At 39.7% G+C, this 15,131-nt stretch overlaps 1 pseudogene; it reads right to left on the reverse strand.

Annotated features, from left to right (window-relative positions):
• Positions 1 to 1,230: 1,230 nt before the first annotated feature.
• LOC112661647 (cytosolic iron-sulfur assembly component 2A-like) lies at positions 1,231 to 1,781 on the reverse strand (annotated as a pseudogene).
• Between the last annotated feature and the right edge of the window lie 13,350 nt (positions 1,782 to 15,131).

The following is a 15,131-nucleotide window of genomic DNA, read 5'->3' on the forward strand; positions in this document are numbered from 1 at the left end:
TCAACCTCTGAAGAAAATGTTGGGATAAAGTGTCCACATCCTAGATTAAAAACTGGTAAAATACTATATTTTCCATTTTGACTTATTTAATACAAATATTGTTTTCTGTTAAGCAGCTACTGATAGAAAAATTTAATACAGTTTTCTCATTTAAAGAAATGTTGAAATGAGAACAAAAACTATTTCAGCTCAGTCTTGATATTGAACTGTATTACACATACCAAAAATATTAACTCTAGGAAAAAAAAAAGTCCCTGTCATTGGAAACTGCCACCCAAAATACACAAATAAGTTTTTCAATCAGTAGTTGATCATTAAGTAACAGAAAATTATTTCAGTTGTCCGGACATATATTCTTCGTGGGAACGAACCAGTAAGTTCACAAAATGGTCTAAGCTTATATTAAGTAATTAATGAACACATAAGAACCTATTTAAAATAACACAAATCTCATTTTAATGGACTCTTTTCAAAAATATTCATTAGATTCAAGCAGTTTGTGACCTTAGTTAGTCCAAAGAATGAGAGATTTACCTAAATGTTAATATTATGAAAGCTAGCAGGTGTGCTATCCAGAAATGTGCCTCTTTAGCATAAGGATTTAAAAAAATATGATTGTTATGAGAAAGAGTAGACACAGGAGAAGCTCTGAAAACAGAGTGGAAGCCACTCCTTACATGGAAAACTTACATTTATAGAGGATATGTCCATTGTAAGCATATCTTCCTCTCTGTAACAGAAGGGGAAGGGTGATTCTAAATCACAAGAAACCCTTTGGGTAGACAAGTTTGCTTAACAAAACGTAACACGTGTTTACCTTACTTTTCCTGATAGCTACATCCTTCTCTCTTTTGTCATTAGCTGAACAAGAGATGTATGTATGTATTTATTACAAGAATTCTTCTTATTTATTCTACAGAGTAATGATTTAAATTGAATACATTTGGCCACAGTAAATATTTGACATGAAAAGTAGTTGTATCAGAAGAGGTATCAGAAAAATAGCAACTCATCTGACACATAATAACTAGAAAATATTTTTCTGTCTGACTATTTAAGTGTTACATATCCTGAGAATGTTATACACTGAACAAAGTACTACCTATAATTAAATCCTGTCTGTACATCATCTGTTTAAAAAATGTCTAAAAATCATCTGTTAAAAAGTGTACAAATCACCTATGTATTAAACATGAGTCTTACATTTTGTGAAGAATTTAAACAAATATATCAAAAAACTAAATTTAAGTGGCTCCTATAACAGCTATTAGGTTCAAAAATATATGGTTTCATGATTTCCTGTAAATTGGGAGTTTCCACTGTAGCTGTCACTTGCTCTATGTCATTTATCTGTTTGTTGAGGTTTTCCTCTGTTGAGTGGGTTTCTTCAGAAAAGCAGATTTCCAACTTCATGTTTAAATGCCTGCTGGAGTTTTACTCTTAAGCACAGACCACTAAGGGTTGTCAAAGAGCAGTGAGGTATTGTTAGCATAAACTTGATGATAACCAAATAGTCTTCATTTCTCTCTGGAACCTCCACACTACTTTTCCTTGCCACTTCCAGTTCCTCTCTGGGCCCCAGATTTAATCAAATCATAAACATCCAGTGGTTTCTCTTCTATGACCTGGGGGTGCTGGGCAGCTCCCCACTCAAAGAGACAGGAGAGCTAGGGTACTGTGCTCAGTGTCCAGGAGAGCAGCCAGGACATCAGCTCCATTCTCATGCTCCATCATCCCTGGTGATGGGGGAACAGAGGACTAGCTGAGGACAAAGCACATTGACAAATCCTTGAAACGGAGAGTCTATGAACCCAACTGCCTTGATGTGAATGCTTTGCTAAGGGCAGAAGGCAATCTTAGGCTAACTCCCAGGAGCCTGTAAATCTACTTTAACATATAAAAATTCCTTTAGAAATTTCCTTTATCTCTAAACCCCCAAGATACATGTTGGCAATCATCCCCCAAGCACATGGCCTACCAACATACATCTCAAGGGTCTCATGACTCAGGTTTTATTAGACAGTAATAAGTAATAAGTAATAAGTAATAAGTAATAAGACATTTTCCCAACAACAGCTAGCCCCCTCAAGTCCTGGAAACCTTGCTTACAAAATTCCTTAGAGAGTTCCCTATCCTCAAACTCCTCCTAACTCCCAGGTATATACTAAGCCACCCCTCACAGGTCTGGGGCAGCAGCTCTTCCTGACCAGGGTCCTGTCCCCATGCTTTAATAAAACAAACATTTTGTACCAAAGACGTCTCAAGAATTCTTACTTGGTCGTTGGCTCTGGACCTATTTTCCAAAACTTCATCACCTAACAAAGGTCCCACCTGAGCCACACCATCTCTCTTGTATATGGTGTTGTGCCCAAGATTGCGAATCCGAGGAACCACTAAGGAGCTGACACCAATGCAAGTACATGAGGGTTTATTAATAAGTTCGAGCTTAGGTCCAAGTATACTCCACACAGTGGAGCAGAGACTTGGCCCCTGAGGTGGGTTCCAGCTGGGTTTTTATGAGCTGGTCTAGGGGATTTCCAGAAGGGGTGGAGGAATTTCTCAAGCTCTGTTTACATTCTGACATGGGGCTTTCAAGGGTGTTAAACTGCCCCCCCCCCCCCACTGAAGTAAGGTAAAGTTCAGCTCTCATTCACAGGGGCCTGAGATGGCTGTACTTGTGCTAACGCTGAACTTAAGGTGGAATGGCCTTAATTTTCACGGCCTCCACATTTCCTCCTCTGAGAGGAACCTAAAGAAGGACCCAATCATGGGTCTAGGTGGCTCTCAGAGTGAGCCAGGAGGAATGATTAAACCAGGATTCGAACCAACCTTGTTACTGTTCTCGTTCCCATTTAGATCCCAGTGAAGAAGCAACATTCCTCATTTAAGGCAGCACATGCCCCCCCCCCCCCCCTTGTAAGAAGACTAAGTCTAATCCCTTTCTGTTTTGAAGGAAAACCTCAGACTAGGGAGTCTTGGAGGTGGGAAGTAAGTGAAAATGGCATAGTCTTAGCTTTAGGGTATTGTCCTTGTCTGGTTGGCTTTTCCATTCTAGAACAAAGTCCTTGAGAATGGCGTGTGGGTCAGCTGGCCAGACGTGGGTGTAGTGGACCCAGGAATAATCCTGTCGACCTTGAGAGCAGTGGGAGTGGTCAGGATCATGATGTAGGGTCCCTTCCAGCGAGGTTGAAGTGTCTGGTGTTGGTATCTCCGGACTATACACCCAGTCACCCGGCTGATATCAATGGGGGTCCTGGGGTGGCCCAGTCTTGTAGAGGGCCCTCAGCTTAGGCCACACCTGTTCATGGGTTCATTGTAACATTTGGAGGGAGAAAAGGAGTTGGTGATCATCAAACTCAGCAAGCACCTCAGGTTTTAAATTGGGAATAGTAGGTGGAGGAATACCAAACATGATCTCGTAGGGAGTCAGTCCCATCTTATGTGGGGAGTTCCTCACCCTATATAGGGCAAAGGGGAGGAGAGTCACCCAGTCCCCACTAGTCTCCAGGGCTAATTTAGTTAAGGTCTCCTTTAATGTTCTGTTCATCCTCTCTACCTGTCCTAAGCTTTGGGGCCTATGTGCACAATGTAATTTCCAGTCTGCCCCAAGTACTAGGGCCACTCCCAGTGTTACCTTAGAGATGAATCCTGGGCCGTTGTCTGATCCAATCTTAACAGGAAAACCATACCTCAGTAAGATGTCTTCCAGCAGTTTCTTGGTCATGGTCTGTGCTGTTTCATGTTTGGTGGGAAGATGCCTCTGTCCGTCCTGAAAAAGTATCTACAAACACTAGTAAATACCTGTATCCATATTTTCCAGGTTTTACCTCAGTGAAGTCCACTTCCCATAGGCTCCTGGGCGGTCCCCTGGGAGCCGGGTGCCCAGGTTAGACCCATGGGCCATGGCATTAGTTAACTGGCATGCATGGCAGCTTGCCACAATCTGCTCGACTGTTGCTTGAGAGTCTTTAATAATGATCTTTGCATGTTGTATGAGGTCTTCCATCTTCCTTGTTCCCATATGAGTACTCCGATGCATTCTGGATAGGACTCGCCGTCCTAGTTCCTCTGGCAGGATGATGCTGGAGTCTGCGGCCCTCCCCCAGCCACGCAAGCACTGGGTCATAAGCATTTGATCCAGTGTAAGTCAGCATCAGTATATTTGGGGGTGTCGGGCAGGGTCGGTCCATGGTTATGGCTGCCCCCACATATCTGATTCTTTCTTGGACAAAACTGCTGCCATCCATATACTAGGTGGTGTCTGCGTTCTGCAATGGCTGTTCCTGGAGATCAGCTCTGATTCCATGCACCTGTGCCAAAATTTCTTGACAGTCATGCAGAGTGGGTTCCCAGTCTGGGTTCGGGAGATGAGAGCCATCGGAGGGAGATGAGACCCTGACAGGGTCTGCCCCTGGCTTTAGTTCTATGTATATGGCCGGTTGGTGCCGGGCCAGCCCAATTCCCCCAGTTTCTGCCCATGCTTGGGGAAATTCCTGTAGCCAACAGTCAATGTCAGTCATTGGGGCTGAGGGCATTCAGTGGAGAGGATATTCGTCTTCTAAACTCAGGACAAGCACCTGAATCAGGTGTCCCTTCTTGTTTAGGATTTTTGCCCCTTCGGGGTTGAAGCAAATTTGTGCCCCCATCTTAGTGAGCAAATCCTGACCTAACAACGGGTAGGGACACACAGGGATGACCATGAAGGAGTGGAATACCTGGCCCATGCCGAGATCCACAGTTCTTTGGGTAGTCCATGAGTACTGTTTGGTGCCCATGGCCCCTTGCACCCATGAAGTCTTGTTTGCCAATTTCCCTTGGGGTTGTAATAAAACCGAATGTTGTGCCCCAGTGTCCACTAGGAATTCAACGGTTGCCCCTCCACTCTGAGAGTTACCCTGGGCTCGGGGAGGGGTGCCAAACCCCGACTCCCCTAGTCGTCCAGGTCCTCTATTTCCAAGATCTTCGCAGGGGCCTTAGATCTTTTGTTAGGGCAGTCTTTCACCTAGTCGCCCTTTACTTTGCAGTAAGCACATTGGTTTTTGTTCAGTTTAAGGTGCCCCCGACAGGAACCAGGGCCATCCTCCTTACCTGTCCCTGAAGCCAGCTTCTTGAGGTGCCTCCGTCTTTCCCGTGGTTCATCCATGGTTGTGGCCAGCAGGATCTTGGCCAGGTTTCGGGTCTGCCAGTCACTTAATTTGGTTTGTTGCTCTTCCGGACTTCCTCTATTATTATAGACTCTTTTTGCTACTATTACTAAGTCCTGCAAGCTCTTCTCTCCTAGTCTCTCTACTCTTTGCAATTTTCTTTTGATGTCTGGAGCTGCCTGGTTAACAAAGGCCATGATAATTACAGCCTTTGTTTCTGGGGCTTCTGGGTTCATAGGGGTGTACTGCCTAAAACCTCCGTGATTCTCTCTAAGAAGGCTGCTGGACTCTCATCCTTACCTTCTTACATCTTATACCTTGGCCAGATTGGTAGGCTTGCACTCGGCAGCCATGAGACCTGCCATTAGAGTCTGGTGGTGGACCTGGAGTCTCTCCTTACCTTCACCAGAGTTGTAGTCCCAGGTGGGGCAGGGTAAGGGGAAGGCAGGGTTTATGAGGTCTGGGTTTTGAGTCGGCTGTCTGTCCTCTCCCACAATAGACTTCCAGGCTTCCACCTGAATTTGTTCTCTCTCTTCGGTGGTGAAGAGAACCTGCAAGAGCTGTCAGCAGTCATCCCAAGTAGGCTGGTGGGTAAAGAGAACAGTATCTAAAAGCCTGATAAGATCTTTCAGATTATCAGAGAACTTTGCATTCTGGGTTTTCCAATAGTGATTTATATAATTGGCACCAGTGATTTATATAGGTGGAGAATGGCCAATATAACATTGGCTGTCTGCCAGTCTCATTGGGGTGCCCCATGGCGCGGAGGGGAAGGGCTGTGGAGTCAGCTGGCCCCATATTCCGAGGTAGGGCTGCCTGGTGGGTTGTCCACGTGTCCCTACTGCTGGCTGGGCCCGTGCACAGGGACTCCCTTGTCAGGGAGGGGTGGAGCCCCTTATGCAGCCCCTGGTGCCTCCAATGGAGGGGCAGAAGGGGGAGGGCGTGCCTGGTAGGGTGGCGGGAGAATCAGGTCCTCTGGAGAGGAATCCTGCAAGACCCGATAAAGGAGCTCTTTGGTCTTAGAGTTAGTCTCCTTCTCCGCTTTCTACAGGGCTAGAGTCTTGGTAGGTCCTCCTTTGGGGGGTAAAAATGGTTTTAGCTAAGGAGGGGGATTCTCGATCATGTCCTGCCAGACCAGGATGTAGGGCACCTGCTCATGGTGGTCGTCTGGTTTGTCCCTGAAGATCACGGCCTTAACCTGTAAGATAATAGGTAGGTGGAAAGTTCCTTCTCGAGGCCATCCCACGTCAAAGGTTGGCCATTCTGACATGCAGTAAGTTTGAAATTTCCTTCTCCTTTTGTAAACAGTTATGACAGTTGACAAAGACACAGAACACAGACAAATGCACAGTTAACAAGGACATAGTAACACAGACAAATGTTCCAGTGCACCGCAGAGACAAAACAGAAAGTAATCTGAAGGGCTGGCAGCCGGCCCTCCTTACAGATGAGGACCCCGTCCTCCAGGCGGGGGGGAAGGGACGTCTCCTCAAGACCCCCGGTCGACCAGCCCGCCAGCAGGTCCGTCTAAGCCAATGCCGACCCAATACAGACTGGAATTCTTACAGGTAAAAATACAGTATAGAGCTCTCAGGGAATATGCACGCAAAAGGTGGAGAAAGTTGAGTGCACTCACCAGGTGTGAAACCCTCCGGATGGGGTCCTGGGGGTTTCTCGGATCTGGAGGAGCCTCCAAATGTTGTGCCCAAGATTGCAAATCCGAGAAACCACCAAGGAGCCGACACCAATGCAGGTAAGTGCACGAGGGTTTATTAACAAGCTCGAGCTGGGTCCAAGTACACGGGACACAGCAGAGCAGGGACTTGGGCCCCGAGGTGGGTTTCGGCTGAGTTTTTATGCGCTGGTCTAGGGAATTTCCAGAAGGGGGTGAGGAATTTCTCAAGCTCTGTTCTCATTCTGATATAGGACTTTCTGCCTCGGGCATAAAGCTCTGTTCTCATTCTAATATGGGGCTTTCAAAGGCGTTAAGCTGTTTTTTTTTTCTGTTATTGAAGTAAGGTAAAGTTCAGCTCTTATTCACAGGGGCCTGAGATGGCTGTACATGTGCTAAGTGAACTTAAGGTGGAATGGCCTTAATTTTCTCAGCCTCCACAATGGTATTTAAGCTACCGGTTTAGAACACATCAGGGAGTTAGGCATTTTTCCCTGGATATTTCACATGTACACATGAGGTATACATGTGAATGAACTACTTTTCCTTTTTTTTTTCTTGTTAATCTGTCTTTTATATGAGAATCTCAGCTAGGAATTCAGAAGGTTAGAGAGAAAATTACTTTCCTACCCTATAATTCTTAAATAACTAAGTAGGAACATGCTTCTTAATTTACAATGTTCTTTTAAATATACTCTTAATTTTTAGTTTACATCCTAATCCTAGTATTATCAATTAATATTATGGTTAAATAAATATATTTACTGAGTTTTAACTCACAGTTATTATATAAAATCAAAATTATTTTTTTAATTTTGAATTTCGTGGAGTACTTATACTATTTATTTATTGTATGTAAAATTGCTATTTTATTTTATTTAATAAAATAATTAATTTAATAATAGTTGTTATTATTAAATTAACAAATAATTAATTTATTAATTAATGATTTATTTTAATAAAATTGCTATTTTATTTTATTTTTCTTAGAGAGAGTGGAAAGAGGATAGAGGGAGAAAGAGAATTTTTCTTTTCTTTTTTAATTTAAATTCAATTAACAAACATATAGAACATCATTAGTTTCAGATGTAGAGTTCAGTAATTCAGAAGTTACATATAACACCCAGTGCTCATCACATCATGTGCCTTCCTTAGGAGAGAAAGAATCAGATTAATGTACATTCTTAGATGGTGTAGTTATTGCATTCATAAAGTGTAATCTACATGATATCTGAAAGGATTTTTGAAAGATACTGAAAATTTCCTGGTAAAACTCCAGAAGAGAGGACTGTCTCCTCTTTTATTGCATAATTTGGTTAGTGAATGCCCACTTTTCCCTTTTTCTTATTTATAGTGATCTCTGTTAACTCTCCATAATTTCTACTCCTTCATTTATCTATGTTTGTTTTTGTGGAAAAAAGTATTTATTTATGATATATTTCAATTATGTTAGCATTCCCACTTAACTTTAGCATCAAACTACTTTTAAGACTATTATTGGCAATCTAAGTATTTGATTTCTTATGAAGGAAGTAAATAAAAAAGAAAAAGGTTAGTTTACACAGTTTACAAAAATTGTCAAGGTCTTGTAAAGTACACTTTGTAGTTTTACCTTTCTGACTTTTAGAAAGTTAATAACATTTTATTCTTTCATCCTTGCTCCATAAATGCTGTCTAGTGAAATAAATAAATTATAACTTTTTTATACAATTTTGAAGTGCTTAAAAATAACTCTAATAAATTAGCAAAAATGTCTATTAGAAGTTAAGGAAAGATGTCATAGCAAGAGAGCTTTAAAGAACATGTGGCTTCCCTACCAGTATTTTTTGAGGCCTGGACCAGAATAAAATAAAATTACTAAGGTTCATGTGTCCGTTTAAAGGAGGTGCCTTTCTCTAACTTGGCCAGGGTGAGTAGTGTGTACAATTGTTCTATTGAACTTAGTCAGTTATTGCTATTTGAACAACATACGAAGAAAGAAAAATACAACTTTGGAGAAAAAAGCATCACAGAGCATCTTGTTAAAAAAGAAAGAATAGGCTGAAAACAGAATCGCTTGCCCCTTCCTCAGGAAAAGAAGGCATGGCTGTAATTTCTGCCATTCCAAGGAACTTGACTTTTTAACCAGTCAATCTGAAATTGCCTGATCAGAGCTAGTGAGGTAATCTGCCTGATAGACACTCTTTCCCCAAAAGAAGTAATCTTACCTGAAATAAATCCTTTCTTTATGACTTCCTGGTCTCATCCACTTTCTGCCTTTAAAAATCTTCTGTTTTGTACATTCCTTGGAGCTTCTTTCTACTTCCTACACTGGACACTGTCCTATTTGTGAATTGTTGAATACAGTCAATTAAATCTTTAAATTTCATCAGTTGAACTTTGTTGTTCAACAATGTGAAGGAAAACAGACTTTTCTCAAAGTGATTAGATGTTGTAATTGAAAAAAAAAAATTGCTGTCATCCCTCTAGGTTCTTGTCTGGGTCTCTGTCACAAGAGATTAACAAGAGAAAAACAAACAGAACTGTATTAACATGTATGTCTCATATATGCATGAGAGAAACTCAGGGATGTGTAACGCTAAGGAGTGTTTATATCTTAGGCTTATATAATATTGTCAACTAAAGAAAAGAGATTTGGAGCTTCTGGGTAAGTGAGGTGACTTGTGGGAAGGTGATAGGGCAAAGTCTGGTAAACAAGAACAAAGTTTGATAGATTTAAGACAGTTGTATTCTCCATTGATAAATCTTTTATGATTAAGTCATCTTTCTCTACCTAATACAGAGAGAGATATACATTTACAAATGGAGATTTCCCTTATAAATGTAAATTTCCTTTAAAAACAAGAAACATGATCTACAGAATTTTTTGTGTGTCTGCTATTAATATAATCAGTTCAGAATAATCTTTAAGCCAAAGAGACATATTTTTGAGTGACATAAGGCATACTTTGGAGATATTGTGGATTTAGTTCTGGACCACTGTAATAAAGCAAGTATTATAAGAAAGTGAGTCAAATGAAATTTTTTTTGTATTCCCAGTGCATATAAAAGTTATGTTTATACAAAAGCTGTAATCTCTTAAATGTGCAGTAGTATTATGTCTAAATAAGCAATGTACCTATCTTAATAAAAGAATTTCTGTGGGCAGCCCAGGTGGCTCAGTGGTTTAGTGCCACCTTCAGCTCAGGGCCTGATCCTGGAGACCCAAGATTGAGTCCCACGTCAGGCTCCCTGCATGGAGCCTGCTTCTCCCTCTGCCTGTGTCTCTACCTCTTTCTCTATCTCTCTGTGTCTCTCATGAATAAATAAATAAAATCTTAAAAAAAAAAAGGATTTCTTGTTAAAATGCTAACCATCATTTGAGCCTTCAATGAGTCATGATCTTTTTGCTGGTCGAGGGTCTTGCCTTATCTTGATGGCTGCTGACTGATTAGGGTGGTGGTTGCTGAACTTGGGGGTAGATGTGGCAATTTCTTAAAATAAGACAACAATGAAGTTTGCAACATCCATTGACTCTTTCTGTCCAAACAATTTCTCTGTAGCATGAGATGCTGCTTGATAGCATTTTAACCACAATAGAACTTTATTTTTAAAACTAGAGTCAGTCTTCTCAAACCCTGCCACTATTTATCAACTAAGTTTATGTAATATTCTAAATCTTTTGTCATCATTTCAACAATCTTCACAGCCTCTTCACCAGGAGTAGATTTCTTCACTTTCTTTGCTTATCCATGAAAGCAACTCCTCATTTATTCAGGTTTTATCATGAGATGGCAGCAATTCAGACCCATCTTTATGTTCCATTTCTAATTCTAGTTTATTTTTGTCTCCATTACATCAGTGGTTAATTCCTCCATGAAAGTCTTGATCGCCTAAAAGTCATCCATAAAGGTGGGAATCAACGTTTTCCAAACTCTTGTTCTTGTTGATATTGAGATCTCAATCCATGAATCAGATGGCATCTTAATGGTGGATCCTTTCTGGAAGTTTTAAAATATACTCATCAGAGAAATTATTCCTAGCAGCTAGAGCTCTATGATATGCCTTTCTTTTTTTTAATATATATTTTTTTATTTATTTATGATAGTCACAGAGAGAGAGAGAGAGAGAGAGAGGCGGAGACATAGGCAGAGGGAGAAGCAGGCTCCATGCACTGGGAGCCCGACGTGGGATTCGATCCCGGGTCTCCAGGATCGTGCCCTGGGCCAAAGGCAGGCGCCAAACCACTGCGCCACCCAGGGATCCCTGATATGCATTTCTTAAATAATAAGACTTGCAAATCAAAATGACTCCTTGATCCACAGGTTGCAGAATGAATGTTGTGTTAGCTGGTATGAAAACAACATTAATCTTATATATCTCCATTGGATATCTTGATTGACCAGGTGCATTATCAATGAGCAGTAGTCTTTTGAAAAGAATCCTTTTTTCTTTCTTTCTTTCTTTCTTTCTTTCTTTCTTTCTTTCTTTCTTTCTTTCTTTCTTCTTTCTTTTTTTTTTTTTTTTTTTTTTTTAGCAGTTCAGTAAACCATATTGTAAATAGCTGTGCTGTCATCCAGGCTTTGTTGCTCCATTTCGAGAGCATAGCCAGAGTAGATTAAATGTCATTCTGAAGGGCTCTACAATTTTTGGAATGGTATATGAGTACTGATTTCAACTAACCGTCACTGGTTGCATTAGTCCCTGACAAGAAAGTTAGCCTGTCTTTGAAGCTTTGAAGTCAGGTATTAATTTCTCCCTTCTAGCTAAGAAAACCCTAGATGGAAAAAGAGAAAGAAAGAAAGAAAGAAAGAAAGAAAGAAAGAAAGAAAGAAGAAGAAAGAAAGAAAGAAAGAAAGAAAGAAAGAAAGAAAGAAAGAAAGAAAAGAAAAGAAAAGAAAGAAAGAAAAGAAAAGAAAGAAAGAAAACCCTAGATGGAATCTTCTACCAATAAATGGCTGTTTCATCTACATTGAAAATCTGTTGTTTAGTGCAGCCACATTCTCAAATTATCTTCACCAGATTTTCTGGATAATCCAGGGCAGATTCTACATCTGCACTTGCTACTTCACCTTGCAATTTTATGTTATGGCGATGCTTCTTTCCTTGAACATCATGAAACAATCTCTGCTAGCTTCAACATCTCTTTTACATCTCTCTCCCTTCTCATCCTTCACAGAATTCAAGAGCTCTACAGCTTTGCTCTGGATTAGGCTTTGGATAAGGAATATGAAGGAGTATTGTGACTGATGTGATTTTTTATCCAGACTACTAAAACTTTCTCCATATCAGCAATAAGGCTGTTTTGCTCTCTCACCATTCATATGTTCACTGGAGTAACACTTTTCATCCCCTTCAAGAACTTTCCCTTTGCATTCACCCATTGGCTAAGTGTGCAGCTCAAGAAGCTTAGCTTTTGGCCTGTCTGAACTTTCAACATGCCTTTCTCGCTGAACTTAATCATTACTAGCTTTTGATTTAAAGTAAGAGTCATATGACAATTCCTTCTACTTGACTATGTAGGGGCCATTGTAAGGTTATTAGCTGGCTTAGCTTCCATTTTGTTTTGTCTCAAGAAATAGAGAAAGGCCTGATGAGAAGGAGAGAGACTGGGTATGTCCAGTCAGTGGGGCAGTCAGACCACATACATTTACTATTAATGTTGCCATTTTATATGGTTTTGATTCATGGAGCCTCAAAACAATTACAATAGTAACATCAAAGATCACTGATCATAGATCACCATAAAAGATATAGTAATAATAGAAAACTTGGAAATATTGTGAGAATTACCAAGATGTGATACAGAGACATGAATGAGTGAATGCTGTTAGAAAAATGGCACCAATAGACTTCCTTAGATGCAAAGTTGCTACAAACTCAATTTTTAAATAATAAATTATCTGTGAAGGTCAGTAAAGCAAATTGCCGTAAAACATGGTAGGTTTGTATTCTGGTCTCCTATAATATTGTAATAATGGTCTTTTCTATTTGCAGGTAAATCTATAGGTGTAGACATTGTGATTGTCTTATTCATAGCTACAGTTAGAAATGCATCATGAAGAATTTCTAAACTTTATAAAATAAGAAAACTACTTCCTGAATAAATTCTTATTCCTCATCTATTTTAAGTACACAAAATAAATAACTTTTTTATGAAAATTAATCACACCATATGTTCAATATAGGTATGCAAACTAAATGATTATTCATGTGGTGGTATGTCTTTTGGAGAACGGTTTTATATATATAAAACTGTATATGTACAGTATATGTATATATGTACACTATATATGTATACATATACAGTTATATATATATAAATATATACTGTTAAGTATCAAAAATAATAATTTAATAACAAGTTTGATGTTATTTATTCCAGGGAAAACAATTCTTGCTTTGGGAGAGTACAGTGCTCAACAGCAGTGGAGCACTCTTCCCAAGAGGTTTTGCACAAGAGTGAGTTTAACATAGAAGAGGCAACATAGGAATAGGGCATAATTAGCTAGAAGGTTGTCAGTGAGTGCTCTTGTTCAACTATAAACTGCAACAATTATTTCTTATTGAACTTTTTTGAGGCATTTACAAGTACTGGAACATTCCAACCACCATATTCAAAGAGCTCTGATAACAATGAAATGTCTGGAAGGCCATACCCCACATGTCCCTTCCTGTGTCTGTGATCATGTGCCACTACCACCCATATCCATGCACTCTCTGCCTGCTCTCTTGTAGGTACTCCTGAAACTTTCTTTATAAAACTGTAAGAGTCCCTATTGTAGGCAGAGGGTTTGCTGGTTAAGGATTGAGCCTGTCACCTCCCTCTGGCTATTGGCACCAGAAATTAATTTCTTCTTTGGTCTTTTCAAAACCCCGCTGTCTTGAGTTATTGGCTTCTCTTGTGATGAATTTATCTGAGTTTGTTTGGCAACGGTGTTGACAAACCCAGCTGAGAGCCTTGCTTTCCATTTGTCCAGCTTCTTTGGGGTCCCCTGGAATGGAGTAGTTGGCCAAAGCAGTGCATCAGTACCTATCTGTTCATTTCCTGAGTTAGCAGTTATGATAGATTTTTTGGTAAAATATTAAGGCTAAGACGTCCAATTTTCTGAGGAACGGCAAACTAGTTACAGCAGAGGTGGAGGTTTGTGATTAGTATATATTAGATTTTCTTGACAGCACATAAGTACAGGCTGATCTAAGTTCAGATATGTGACATGGGCCAGGCCACTGGGTGGCCTCCATTCTGTGAGTTCTGATATATGAATTAATTTTTTTAAACAAAGATTTTATTTGTTTACTTCAGAAAGAGAAAGAGAGAGTGAGTGTGAGTTGGGAGAGAGGCAGAGAGAGAAGAAAGAGAGAATCTCAAGAAGACTCTGCTGAGCACTGAGCCCTGTGCAGGACTCAATCTCATGACTCTAACTAAGATCATGACCTGAACCAAAATCAAGAGTCCAAAGCTTAACTGACTGAGCCATTTATCTATCATCTATCATCTATCTATCTATCTATCATCTATCTATCTATCTATCTATCATCTATCTATCTATCTATCTATCTATCTATCTATCTATCTCATCTATCATCTATCATCTATCTAAAATTATGTTTTAAGAAAAAAATAAGTAATATGAAAGACAATTCCTTTACAAGAAATAATTGGATTTAAATTATATTTACTTTTTCTTTCAAAAAGCAAGTAGAAACATAGAGCATAATTTATATTATACCAAGCAAAAAATTAGTAATTGTATTCACATTTCAAAATTACCTGTTTTGTAAGGGACCCCTCCCACCCACCATACCAGATTGTAATTCAAAAGGAACCAATCCTTCTTCCACTTTTTTTCTCATGGTGGGATATTCCAATAAACCTTTTAAGTGTGATGTTTCCTTTACTCCAAAAGTTTTACAGCACTTTCGTGTGTATGTTGATATCTCCTTCATTCAAGGGGGTTCTACTTGTAGAATAAGGTTTTTAGTCTTCTTAAATTTGTAATATTTGTTATGTCTCTTTTTATGTGATTTGACTAAGGGATTCTTCAGTGTATACTTGAAAAAAAGGTGTACTCTATTTTTCTTGGATGGAATGCTTTAGATAGATCTTTTAGAACCATGTATTCTGAAGTATGCTTGAAGTAAAAAAATGTTCTTGTTGAAAAAAGATAACTTTAACTGAGGGTACTCATTTAATATAAAGCATATCAAAGAGGAGGTGGGTGGGAAAATGAATGGAATAGATGAAAGGGATTAAGAGGACATTTACCATGATGAGCACTGAGTAATGATTCTTAGAATTGTTGACTCATGGGTGGCTCAGCTATTGAGCATCT

The sequence above is a fragment of the Canis lupus genome, chromosome 31, assembly GCF_003254725.2.
Source record: "Canis lupus dingo isolate Sandy chromosome 31, ASM325472v2, whole genome shotgun sequence".
NCBI classification, from domain to species: Eukaryota; Metazoa; Chordata; class Mammalia; order Carnivora; family Canidae; genus Canis; species Canis lupus.